Source organism: Oryza glaberrima, chromosome 4 (genome assembly GCF_000147395.1).
Source record: "Oryza glaberrima chromosome 4, OglaRS2, whole genome shotgun sequence".
Taxonomy (NCBI): domain Eukaryota; kingdom Viridiplantae; phylum Streptophyta; class Magnoliopsida; order Poales; family Poaceae; genus Oryza; species Oryza glaberrima.
This window is the reverse complement of record NC_068329.1, coordinates 6,293,393-6,305,262: the sequence shown is the minus strand read 5'-3', so window position 1 is coordinate 6,305,262 and position 11,870 is coordinate 6,293,393. Positions and strand designations below refer to the sequence as shown.

General features: G+C 42.7%; 1 pseudogene; it reads right to left on the bottom strand.

Annotated features, from left to right (window-relative positions):
• Positions 1-582: 582 nt before the first annotated feature.
• On the bottom strand, positions 583-11,364 carry LOC127769946 (wall-associated receptor kinase 2-like; annotated as a pseudogene).
• Between the last annotated feature and the right edge of the window lie 506 nt (positions 11,365-11,870).

Genomic DNA, 11,870 nt, shown 5'->3' with positions numbered 1-11,870 from the left:
ACCTTCTATGCTCCCCTCTACACTAGAGTTTCGGGGGAACAAGAACGTGGAGAGAGAGAGAGAGAGAGAGAGAGAGAGAGAGAGAGTGTACAGGCGCGCGTCTGTTTTAGCTGCGTTTAACAATGGCATCTTGCTGACTCAGGCAAGGTGTGCTCGGACATCTGCCGACTAAGCAAAAACAGGGGTAAATGTGGTCTATACTACCATGGGACGTAAGTTGCACAGTTTTGAACACTTGAGCGGTCAAGATTTTTGGTATTGGGGATTAGGGACATGTCAAACAAACTCGACGTGAAGTTGAGGGACGGCAGGTGGACTTATTCAAGACAATGGAATGGGAATGGGAGTTGGGCTGCAGAGGAAGAAAGGAAGAGAGGATGTCCAAGATGAACAGTATGATTTGTTTATTCCCATGGATTTTTAGTATTCAAATTGGTAGGGATTTGAACTGAATTTAGATTTTGATGGCCTCTATTTTTCGTGGAAAGTTTTGGAGGAATAAAATGTTGAATTTCAGACCTTTGACACGAGAGTCAAGTTACTCATAAGAATCAATTTTGAAATTTTAAATAGATGATAAAATAGATTAGAACAAAATAAAAAAAATAAGGGTGTTACACGATCACAATACAAAAGGATTAGATATGTTCACTACAATACAATATCTAAAATGCTTCACATGTTACAGTCGGATATCATAGGAGTGTTACTAATTCTATTAATTAAATACCCATAGGTTCAGTTGAGTCATGCTCCCTATGCCCAAGGATATGCAACCATTCACTTCGCACAATTTGAAGATCCTTCACAACCTCGGTCATAGCTGGCCTCTCATCCACACTATTTTTAAGGCAATTAACAGCGATGGTACCAACATTTGCAGTGCATTTTATGTCCTCTTCAGTAGTTGTAATCTCCTTATCATACATCTCGTATGCTCTACTCTCTGTCATGTAAGCCTCCATAAAGTTCATGGGGAGGCTATTATTCCCATTGTACCTCGCCTTCTTTCCCGTCATGAGCTCCAAAAGGACAATACCAAAGCTATAAACATCACTTTTCTCTGTGAGAAGGCCAGTTTTCATGTATACAGGGTCTATATAGCTCATATCTCCGACAACAAAAGTGGTGTGGTCTTTTCCAATAGTCATGAGCCTAGATGTCCCAAAGTCAGAAACTTTTGGCACAAAGTTATCATCCAAAAGAATGTTACCAGATTTCACATCTCCATGAAGAATTTTTTGACTAGCATATGAATGCATATAAGCAAGAGCATCTGCAGAGTTAATAGCAATATCCAACCGTGCTAGTAGTGAGAGAGGATGTTTCTTATTATACTCTTTACCATGAAGTACGTCACAGAGACTCCCTCTGGGTATGAATTCATAGACTAACATAGGAACATCTGTCTCTAAGCAACAACCCAAAAGTTTAACTAAATTTTATGACTAATCTGAGACTGGATTGTGATTTTATTTGCAAAGTCCCGCTGCCGGGCCTCACTGACTGTTATGCAGCCTTTGACCGCAACTCGCACATTTCCATTGATGGTTCCCATGTACACCTTACCAAACCCACCCTTTCCAATAATAGTACTGTAATTTTTAGTAATTTGGTCAAGTTTCTCCTTTGTGTAAATATCTATCTTGATACTTTTCAGCAATTGTCCACCATTTCGGTTGAAATAAGCTCTCAGCTTTCTTTTCTTACGCTCCAATAGAATGAACATTAGTAACACGACTAGAAGTGCGATGATAAAAACTGTTGCTGTGGACAAATAGGAAACAAAATAGTTAATATATAGAACATGCAATACTGCAAAGGTAACTTATACATATTCATGCAAATGCGTAGTCCATATATATTGCTCACGTGAAAAGATAATTTAGGCACAACCACATGGTCTATGCTCATGCGAAAAGATAACATTTAGGCACAGCCATGGTCTATCTGGAAATAATTATGTTTTCACACTTCAATGTTGAGCTTCAAGTTGAATGTAGTGCAATGCAAATATGGTGTATACATGGAATGCAGAACTGCATGTAATTAGAGCATTATATATTATATGTGGAATGTATGGCATGCTGCAAATTTCAATCAACATTGCATTCATGTATTGAACCTCACCTATGACTGCTATGGCAGCTCTGGAAAATATGGGTTCACAATTACCCATGTTATCAGAACTATTGTCACGTCTTTGGCCGAAATTGCAGTCACAACGATATCTACCTTCTGTATTCTTGCATGTGGACCCAGCACCACAAATAGATTTGTTTTCACACTCATTAACATCTGAAAAGTGGAGAAAACAGTAGATGTTAAATATAAAAATAAATAAAGCTATTCTTAGTTTTACTTACACGCTCATGAAGGAGAAAATATAGGTAGTTAAATATCTCTGGCCTTGTGTTAAAACTTGCACAGCCTAAACTTGGGATGCTAAACAGGGGCATATTAATCTATGATAGGTGAAAAATGCTCGTATCAGATAATTACATCTCTTACGGGTCACAGAGTGGCTCGTCTAAGATGTAGCACCTGTTAAGAATGAGGGGTCATCTATGACTCGTAGTTATGAATCGCCATGACCGCGTTGATATCGTAGTACAAGAAATATGCCATAGAAAATTCCCTGTATGCAGTGCTTCTCGATACGAGAGGAAGGGTTCAAGAGTAGTGAACACGGAAATAAGTCAACGAAAGGGTGGTACTGTAGATGTTCATTGTCAAATGGAGGAACGCAACTCGCAAAATGAATGTGGGCCAGTTTGATCTAGGCTTGAAAAGCCAGTTAGGATGTCCTCTAATGCAGGGGAGACAAAATACGATGAGCAATTATGGGATTGGAGGGAAAATAGGGATGGAATAAGTGAAGAATGATATAGGTAGGGTAGAAGATAGAGGTTAGATACTAAGTCGATTTTGTCGATTAATTGTTGGTTCCAATAATAGGCTTGACATCTATATTTATAGTATGGTTGGTCTTGCGTATCAAGGTTTAATTAGGCTTTAGAGAAAATTAGTACTCCAAAAACCCTAACACCTAAAAAAGGGAACACAAGAAGAGCCAAATTGGATTTGGATTGGATTCTGATGACAAAACCGATCCATGACCTCTACTCATGACAAAGGATTCCAGTCAGATCGACAAGGGTTCTTACTAGCTTTAGCGAGAAGGCTCTCTCCCTCCCAAGGCTTCGCCTAAATTTTTCCAAATGCTAAATTTGACTGTGAATATATTCATTCATGTACATTGACTTATGAACTCATCTTCTTGGGGGATGTTCTATTACCGTTGGAAATATGGCCTGGCTCTGTATCTCCTTAATGAAGCAAGCTGAGCCTGACCTGGCTCGGTGGCCTAGATGACCGTAGCCTATTGGCTAGCTAGATATATACTCGCTCCATCCAAACAAAAAAACGAATATAGAATTGGATGTGACATATTCTAGTACGTCGAATCTGGACAAAGATATATCTAGGTTCGTAGAACTAGGATGTGTGTCACATCCAGTATTAAGTTGGTTTTTTATGGGAATGAGGGAGTATACATGTGGCCCATTTTATCGCTGGAAACCAAAATTGCATCTATCCTATTTGTCATAGGAACAATCCACTGTTTGTCAACATCGCTATCGCTGCATAATTGAGAGCTTGTTTGGCATAGCTCCAGCTATAGCTCCACCTCCACCACTCCTAGAGCTAGAGCTCAGCTAAACAGTTTTAGTTCCACCTAAAGTGGGAGCATAGCTGGGTGAAGCGCTCTCACATAATGAACTTTAGAGGTGGAGATGGGTTTAGGCTGCTCCACAACTCTACTCCAGACCCAACTCCTGAAGCTAAATTTAGGAGTTGGAGGCTTGGAGCTCTACCAAATATGCCCTGAATCCTTTCACTCACATCTTCCACCTCGAGCCACCGCTACACGAATCTCCAATTAATGTAGTCTTCCTCGTCGCCAACTTTAATTTTTACCTTTACTTGTTTGCTGAGTCAGTGCCACATCACACATCCATCACATTAACTCCAGATTCAATTACACTATCCTATTATATTAACGCAAAGGGATACTGCTCTGAAAAAAAATAATCCTGAGGATGTATATGGATAACGTGAATGTTCAAATACACTTATAGGATTGGAATTTTTTTTTTGTACGGAGGGAGTACGCTGTAAGCAAAATTCTCGTGTTCACATGCATGGATTTGGGTGCGTATAGCGGCGAGTAAATAACTGCTGAGGATACCCTCTTTAGTCCTGGTTTGCAACCCTTTAGTTTCGGGTTGCTTCTTTTCATTGTTTTTTTCTGCTTGCATATTGATTTTTCCAAAGCGAGTTGCTCCATATATACATCCCCAAATCCCCACATCAATTTAACATCACAGATCGAATGAACATACTATGTTTCACATCACGATTTCACAGCTAATATCACAAATAGAATTCATACTCGAATGGACATCACAAAATTCTCAAAAAAAAAAAAAAAAAGAATGAGCATCATTGTGCCCGCCTGCCGCTCGCCTCCTCCCCCTCGTGCACCGCCGCAAGCCCCTCATGCGCCGCCTGCCGCCTCCCCTCCCGCTGGATCCGGGGGAGGGGACACAGGATCCGGCAGAAGGGAGGGCTCTGCCGTTGCCGCCCGATGCTCCTGGAGAGGAGGAGGACAGACGGAGGAAGAGGATGAGGAAAGGGAGGAGGAGGAGTTCGAACAGGCGGAGGGAGCCACCGCCGCCACCTTCGAGCCATCGGGCCGCCACCAGGGCGCCGCCGCCACCTCCGAGCTGCTGAGCCGCCGCCATCTCCTCCGCTCCCACCGCTCTCATCGGGTGGTGCGGTGGAGGGAGAGGGAGCGAGACAGAGAGCTGAGAGAGGGAGAGAGAGAGAGAGGGAGAGGGGAGGATTCGAAGAGATTGAGAGACGAGAGCAACGAAGTGCACTGCGCGTTGCTAAGTACGAGTAGATTATATACGCGCGCGTCGATCTATAATCCCGGTTGGTAACCCAACCAGGACTAAAGATAGTGAGGGGCCTAACACTTTCTTAACGGGGGCTAAAAATGATCTTACCAACTGAGACTAAAGATCAAAAAGTACTGTTGGGCTTTTGAACCGGGATTCCTATTTGAACCGGGACTAATGTGATTTTTGCCTTCCGGCCAATTATCCAAATCCAGTAGTGAATCTGGGTTTGGTTTTCTACAAACTGGTTGCGCGTGGCTTCAAAGAGCTAATTGTGCTAATGATTATATACAATATTATATGTCTCCTTGTGGACAGAAAGAGAGAGTGCTGGTGCTTGGTGGGTATAAAAGCAAGCCGAAGCACGTCAGTGAGAGTTGGTCTTTCTACAATCAGCAAGAATTAGTCTAACAAGCTTGAGAGCTCCGATCCTTGTACAAACTTTTCCACTGACAGCTGTGATCTAGATAGGTGTAAGGTTATTATCCTACAGGGGATATGTACGTACTTACCTATGGGATGTGGGTGTTTATAGATTTCCGACAATATCGACTAATAACATAAGCATGGAATATTTTCTGTCAATTCGATGTAAAAAAAATCATGTTTCGAAATGCGAAGTCTTTTATTTGGAAGCTAAGGCTTCCACTTAAGATTAAAATTTTCTTGTGGTACTTTAGAAAGGAGTCACCTTAACTAAGGACAATCTTGCTAAAAGAAGGTGTTAAGGTAGCCTTAGATGTTGCTTTTGTAATTCTAACGAGACAATACAACACCTTTTTTTTATTGTCCATTGGTTAGGTACGTGTGCAACGTGGTTTATTTCACGTTTGGCATCAGCCTCCACACAGTGTCACATTTACTTGGTATTTGGCTAACCAGTGTTAATCCTAGGCTTAAAAATCAAGTGTTTGTGGGTATTTCAGCATTGTGCTGGGCGGTGTGATTGAGTAGGAATGATGTGGTTTTTAATGGATCATACCCGTACTCTTTTATGCAAGTAATTTTCAGGGGAATGCATTAATTGGGTGAGACTTTGGTCTTTGCTGCTTAAGGAAGAGGATGGCAACGTGGTTAAAGAATGCTGCAAGGCTTTAGAGATGAGAGTTTTGGAGTTTTTGTCTAGGTGTGGCTGGAATTTCAGAAAGAGAGTTGAAGTTTAGACCGGTTCTTTGAGTTTGGTCGTTGAGGTTGTTGGTCTAGTCATTTCGTTTTGTTTGTTGAACTTGTAATTCTATCTTCTTTTCGTGTCATCTAAACTTTTTTTGTCCCATGTAATGGCTGGAGTCTAAGTACTCATGTATGGACATGTTGGGCTGTGTACATCCTTTTGGATGTAGAGGTCGGGTTTTTAATCCATTATCTAAAAAAAACATAAGCATGCAGATGGAGAGTAGAGCGCTGGGATACAAACCTTTGCATCCATCTGGTATGTACGGATTGCCAATGTATCCCTCGGAGCATTTGCAAAAATAGCCATCCAAACCACTGGTGACATTGGCGCATTTGCTGTGGTTGCTATGACATGCGCCGAAGGGACTATCATAATTTGTCTCTGGTCGGCATGCAGGTCCATCCTTGATATCCCAGTGAAGAACGAAAGGAACACTGATGTTGTCTATGTCCCAGTGAGTAAGATGATCTTGTTTGAACGTATACCTGCGTAAAAGTATTACAATCAATGTGAGATATCACAATATATGTGATGGAATAACTCGCCAATGAATAAAAAATACTACTCGATTTGTTCAGCTAGGTTACAAGTTGAGAATTTACTGATATCAAAACCCCAGAGATACTCAGATACATGAAGACCAGATTTCCAACAAACAACTAGACTAGATGAAACGGATGTACACAAAAGCTCCGTGTTAAGAAATCTCACCAACATGCCTTAAAAAATTGTACATGTACTTATAATAGAACAACATATCCAAGTGTAACGTCTCCACTTTAGATTCAGCGAACACAGAGACATAGAAGACAAAACTCTGAGAAAATTATCAGATTTTTCATGTTATACTGTTGAGACTTTACATATTAACATATAGGTGCAATAGTATTATATGTACATGTATCAATTATTCTGTAATTTCTTGTATATATGTTAGTTGGTGTGCACGGCGAGTAACCTTATGTGCATAGAAATGTATCGATCTCTTTTCCCCTGGATGAAAACCCCATGTGGTACTGCATGAAATTTGGAGCACAAAAACAAAATGAGTCATTAGGAGAATTTCACTATTAGAGAAACTCTCTTCGGCACTTTGGAAGTAGCACTGGTAGCCTTACTACTTCAAAACCCTAGCATCCTAATCAGCCAATCAGCGACGGAGACCTGCAGCCCGTACAGTGGCAATCATCTGTGATGGGCTGTGTGATCAAACCTATGACCGATGACAACCATCTATGGTGGGCTGTTGGTAACATTTGCGTTACTAATTCTATTATTTTTATCAAATTGTATATAAATTCACAGGTCGTGTGATAGCTCTCTTTTCAAGATGCATGTCCAGTTCTCTAAATTCTTCAGGCTTGCAACTTAAAGTTTTGTTGAAGAAATATGTGAGGCATCCAATTATTGAGACTTGTAAATAATCGAGGTTTGGAATTTATGTGATTGTGAAATGTATGGGGATTCTAGGAATGTATATCTCTATTTCTGTCATTTTGTTAGCAGTTACATTTTTAAGGTAAAACCTCTTTGGTGCCGGATTACAACATATATAACCCCGTCACGGTTGAGCAGCATTATAGATGGCCAAGGGTGTGTTTGGTTCACGGTCATGCATGGATGGGATATGGCCATCCATATTTTGTTGGATATGGCGATCCAATTTTTTGTTTGGTTTGTATGGATATGTTGATCCAATTTCTTGTTTGGTTAGGGGATATAGCATGAATGGGAGAAACCATAAGATAGTGGGACCCATTTGTCATATATATATTTTTATCATAATATATTCATCCGAGATCTTGTTTTAAAGATTTAATTGTAACAAATATAATGGTGTAATCAAACCATAAATTAGATAAACAGTTTAGGAGAAAAAAATCATTTAGAGCTTGCTTAACAGAAAATCAAACCAACCATAGCCAATCAGAATAGGTCACATCACCCGGACCAAAACTAGATGGCTTCATCCAACCAAATCGGCCAGATGCACTCATCCAACCTATTGAGGGAAGATTCCCTATTCTGGGCTGCCCCATCCACCCTGCCCTCCAACCAAACACCAAAAAAAATCGGGCGGCCATGCATCTCCCATCCAGGCTCATCCACCCAACCAAACACACCCCAAAAGGATCACCCGGCCTAGCATGGCCCGAGCATGACCAGGCTCGGGCCGAGATCAGTCGGGCCGACACGGCCCGACCTACACGCCGGATCGTGCTGTGCCCATCTACTTGCTGCGCGTTTGGCCCAAGCACGACCCAATAAGACTCGGGTCATGCCAGACCAACTCGAAGCCACGAAGCCTACCGTGTTCCTCCTTTGAAAAAGTTCATTTTTTCTCCCTCATCTCTTTCGCCGTGCCTTATATGGTTGGATTAAGTCTATTTTGGCTCCCTCATCTATTAAATCCCTGATAGTTGGACCTGGCCATGCCGGGTCGGCCCATCGTGCCAAAGTAGAGGTCGTGCCGTGCTTGGGCCAGACCAAAACCCCGTGCCATGGCTGGGCCGGGCTGTCAGGCCTCGGGCTTTTGGCCAACTATAAGCAACATTGTTGTTGAGTTGCAAGAGGACTATATCACCAATTAGTCATCCGTGCTAGGCTCTAAAGTACCCCGTCAAAAGGGACCGAGTCACCTTTTACGGGTTAGAGTTTGAGCCCGTCACAGATGAGTTTATAGGCAAATATAGTAATATTTATAATACTAAATTAGTTTTACCCAATCAATTATTGAATATATTTTCATAATAAATTTGTCTTGGATTAAAAATGTTAATATTTTTTTCTACAAACTTGATCAAACTTAAAGTAGTTTGACTTTGACCAAAGTCAAAATGTCTTATAACCTGAAACGGAGTAAGTAGTATTGAACAATTAATTAACTGTTGACTTATACCACAACTGGAGAACTGACCTTTGCTGGGTCAGTCAAAAACTACATTAATAAAAAAGCATTTTTAGTCCCGCTTAAAAACTCCATCGGAACTATGTGATCTATAGTCCCGATTGGAACTTTAGTCCCGGTTCATCCCTGATAAGGCCTGTCAGTGGCCTGTCAGGGGGCTGAGGATCTTATAACCTGGACTAAAGATCTAAATAATCTTTACTACCAATCGGGACTAAAATTTAACACGTAGTATATAATCCCTCGCACTTATCCTCTCCTCCACTATCGCAAACACTTGCTCCTTATCTTTTTAATTTCCTCCTACCATTCCACCTCTTTCCCCCTCTCCCTTATCCTCTTCTTCACTTGCTCTCATCTTCACCTCTCAAATATTGCAGCAGCTAGGAGCGAGCGTGGCGGAGGGGGGGTCGGAGGCGGTGGCCCGCATGAGGGTAGCGGCGGCTCAACGCGGTGGTGGGCTGCTGGTGCGGCGCGGGGCGAAGGCGCCGGCCCGCAGCGGCTGTCTGCCGTGGCAGCAGCCTGGCACGGCACGGGGGCAGAGGAGGCGGCCTACGTGGGGGCAGCGACGGCCTGGCACGGGGCGGAGCCGACGGCCCGTTCGGGGGCAGCGGCAGCCGTGTGTGGCGGCGGCCTGATGCGGCGCGGGGGCGGAGGCGGCGACCCGCGTGGGGATAATTTTTAGATGTGATATGTTTTTTTTTGGATGATTTTGTGATTTCAATTTTTGGATGAATTTGTGATGTTGGATCTGGGATTTGTGATATGTGAATGTTGGATTTGTGAATATTAGAAAAAAAACTCGATCTGTGATTTTTGGTATGTGAATGTTGGCAAAAAACGACGAAAAAAATATGCAAGCAGCTAAAAACAATAGAAAAAAAAGAAAAAAAATAAACTCTAGATGGCTACACCAACCGGGACTAAAGATAGATCTTCTTTAGTCCCGGTTATTTCACCCGATTCGTAGTTCCGGTTGCATACCCGGGATTAAAGAGGGATGTGAACCGGGAGTATATATGCATTCTCCAGCAGTGTACACTATACATGCAATTCTTCTAAGTCCTTTCCAAAAAACGTAATGTATTTTGATGCTATAGATGACTTGAAATGAACAGTCTTTGAACTACATTACTGTTGAAACAATTTTAAAAATTCATACGTGTGCCAATTCTTTTAGTATTATATATATGGGTGCTATATATATTCCTTGTGCTGAAATTTTCTTTACTAGAGATATATATATGGGAAACACCAATTAAAACGTGGGTAGCTAGGCAACGTCAAGTTATTAATTAGAAATGGGAAAACATCTAAAAACTTGCAAAGATATAGTATAACAAAGAATCATCATCAGGTCCGGAATTAGCTAGTTACCAGTCCTTCTGGGCCACAAAGGCATACTGGTAGTACTGTTCGGGGTCCAACTCGCCGTAGTCGTCGTCGGATGCACCTGGCCATCGCCCCCATCCTACGGCGAACTGGGTGAGGCCTGGCGTGATGGACGACTCGCAGCAGCCGAGGCCCTTGCACGGCGCCCCATCCGCCGCGGCGTCGCTCAGGCTCGGGCAGTAGGTGATGCAGCCCGCGTCGTACGCATACGCCCTCTCCCCTATCATTTGCCCTCCTGCTGCTGCTGCTGTCGTCGTCGTCGCCCCCGTGCTGCTGCTGCTGCTGCTGTTCTCTACGCTGCCGTACAACTTCGCCATGGTGACGCACCCCAGGGCCGTGAACATGTTGCCCGTCGGGGAAAGCCGGTACGGTGCGCTCAAGGTGTATCCGCTTGGTAAGAATGTCATGTTTACTTGTTGGGTGACAGGCATTCCTACAGTTACTTTTACTTGCATAGAATGTTCTTCTTCTTGTTGAGTAGTAGTGATAAATTTGCTCGTGATGGCACTTCTTGCTCTTACTGATGGGTACTTGACCACGGCGAGGGCGCCAGCCGAGACGACGAACATTTCCGCTGTCTCCAGCGTTATGTTCAGGACCAAGAGGGCATCGGCGGTGTAGGGTTGGGGAGGGTCCGTCTTGTGGTTGCAGGTGATGCTGAAGCTGCCGGAGCCCGGCAGGTCGAGGTAGCAGCCTCTGCCGATGCCGAACGGGTAGGGGATGGATACGTTGCCGCACTTGTCTGGGCAATTCGACGCCGGCACCGGGAATATTAGTGGTGGTGGTGATGGTGATGGTGATGGTGGACTCGCGCAGGAGGAGCTGCGATATCCCAGCCATGGATGATGGATGCATGTATGGCCAGCTTAAACTACCAGCTTATATTACTTAGTTGTGTAGCACAAAGTATATATGTCACCATGACACCAAGACAAGGAGGATGAGCTGTGTGAGTTGTTTCATTCAGAATACATTGGAATTCAATGCTTGCTGGTGAGCCCATGGGCATCTCAATGATAAATATGCTCCTTTCAACTTGGACACGAATAGGATGCTAGGTCACGTGGAAAACCATAACTAATGCATGGTGTGTAATAATTCTTTCCGAAGAAATACACATAGATGTATAAGAACGTATCCTATACACATAAGCCTTCCTGTGTAGACACCATACACATCAAAGAACAAATATCACCAAACAATATACTCCCTCCATATTTTAATGTATGACGCCGTTGACTTTTCGACCAACGTTTGACCATTCGTTTTATTCAAAATTTTTGTGCAAATATCAAAATATTTATGTCATGCTTAAAGAACATTCGATGACGAATCAAGTCACCACAAAATAATTGATAGTTACATATTTTTTTTAATAAGACGAATGGTCAAACGTTGGACAAAAAGTCAACGGCGTCATGCATTAAAA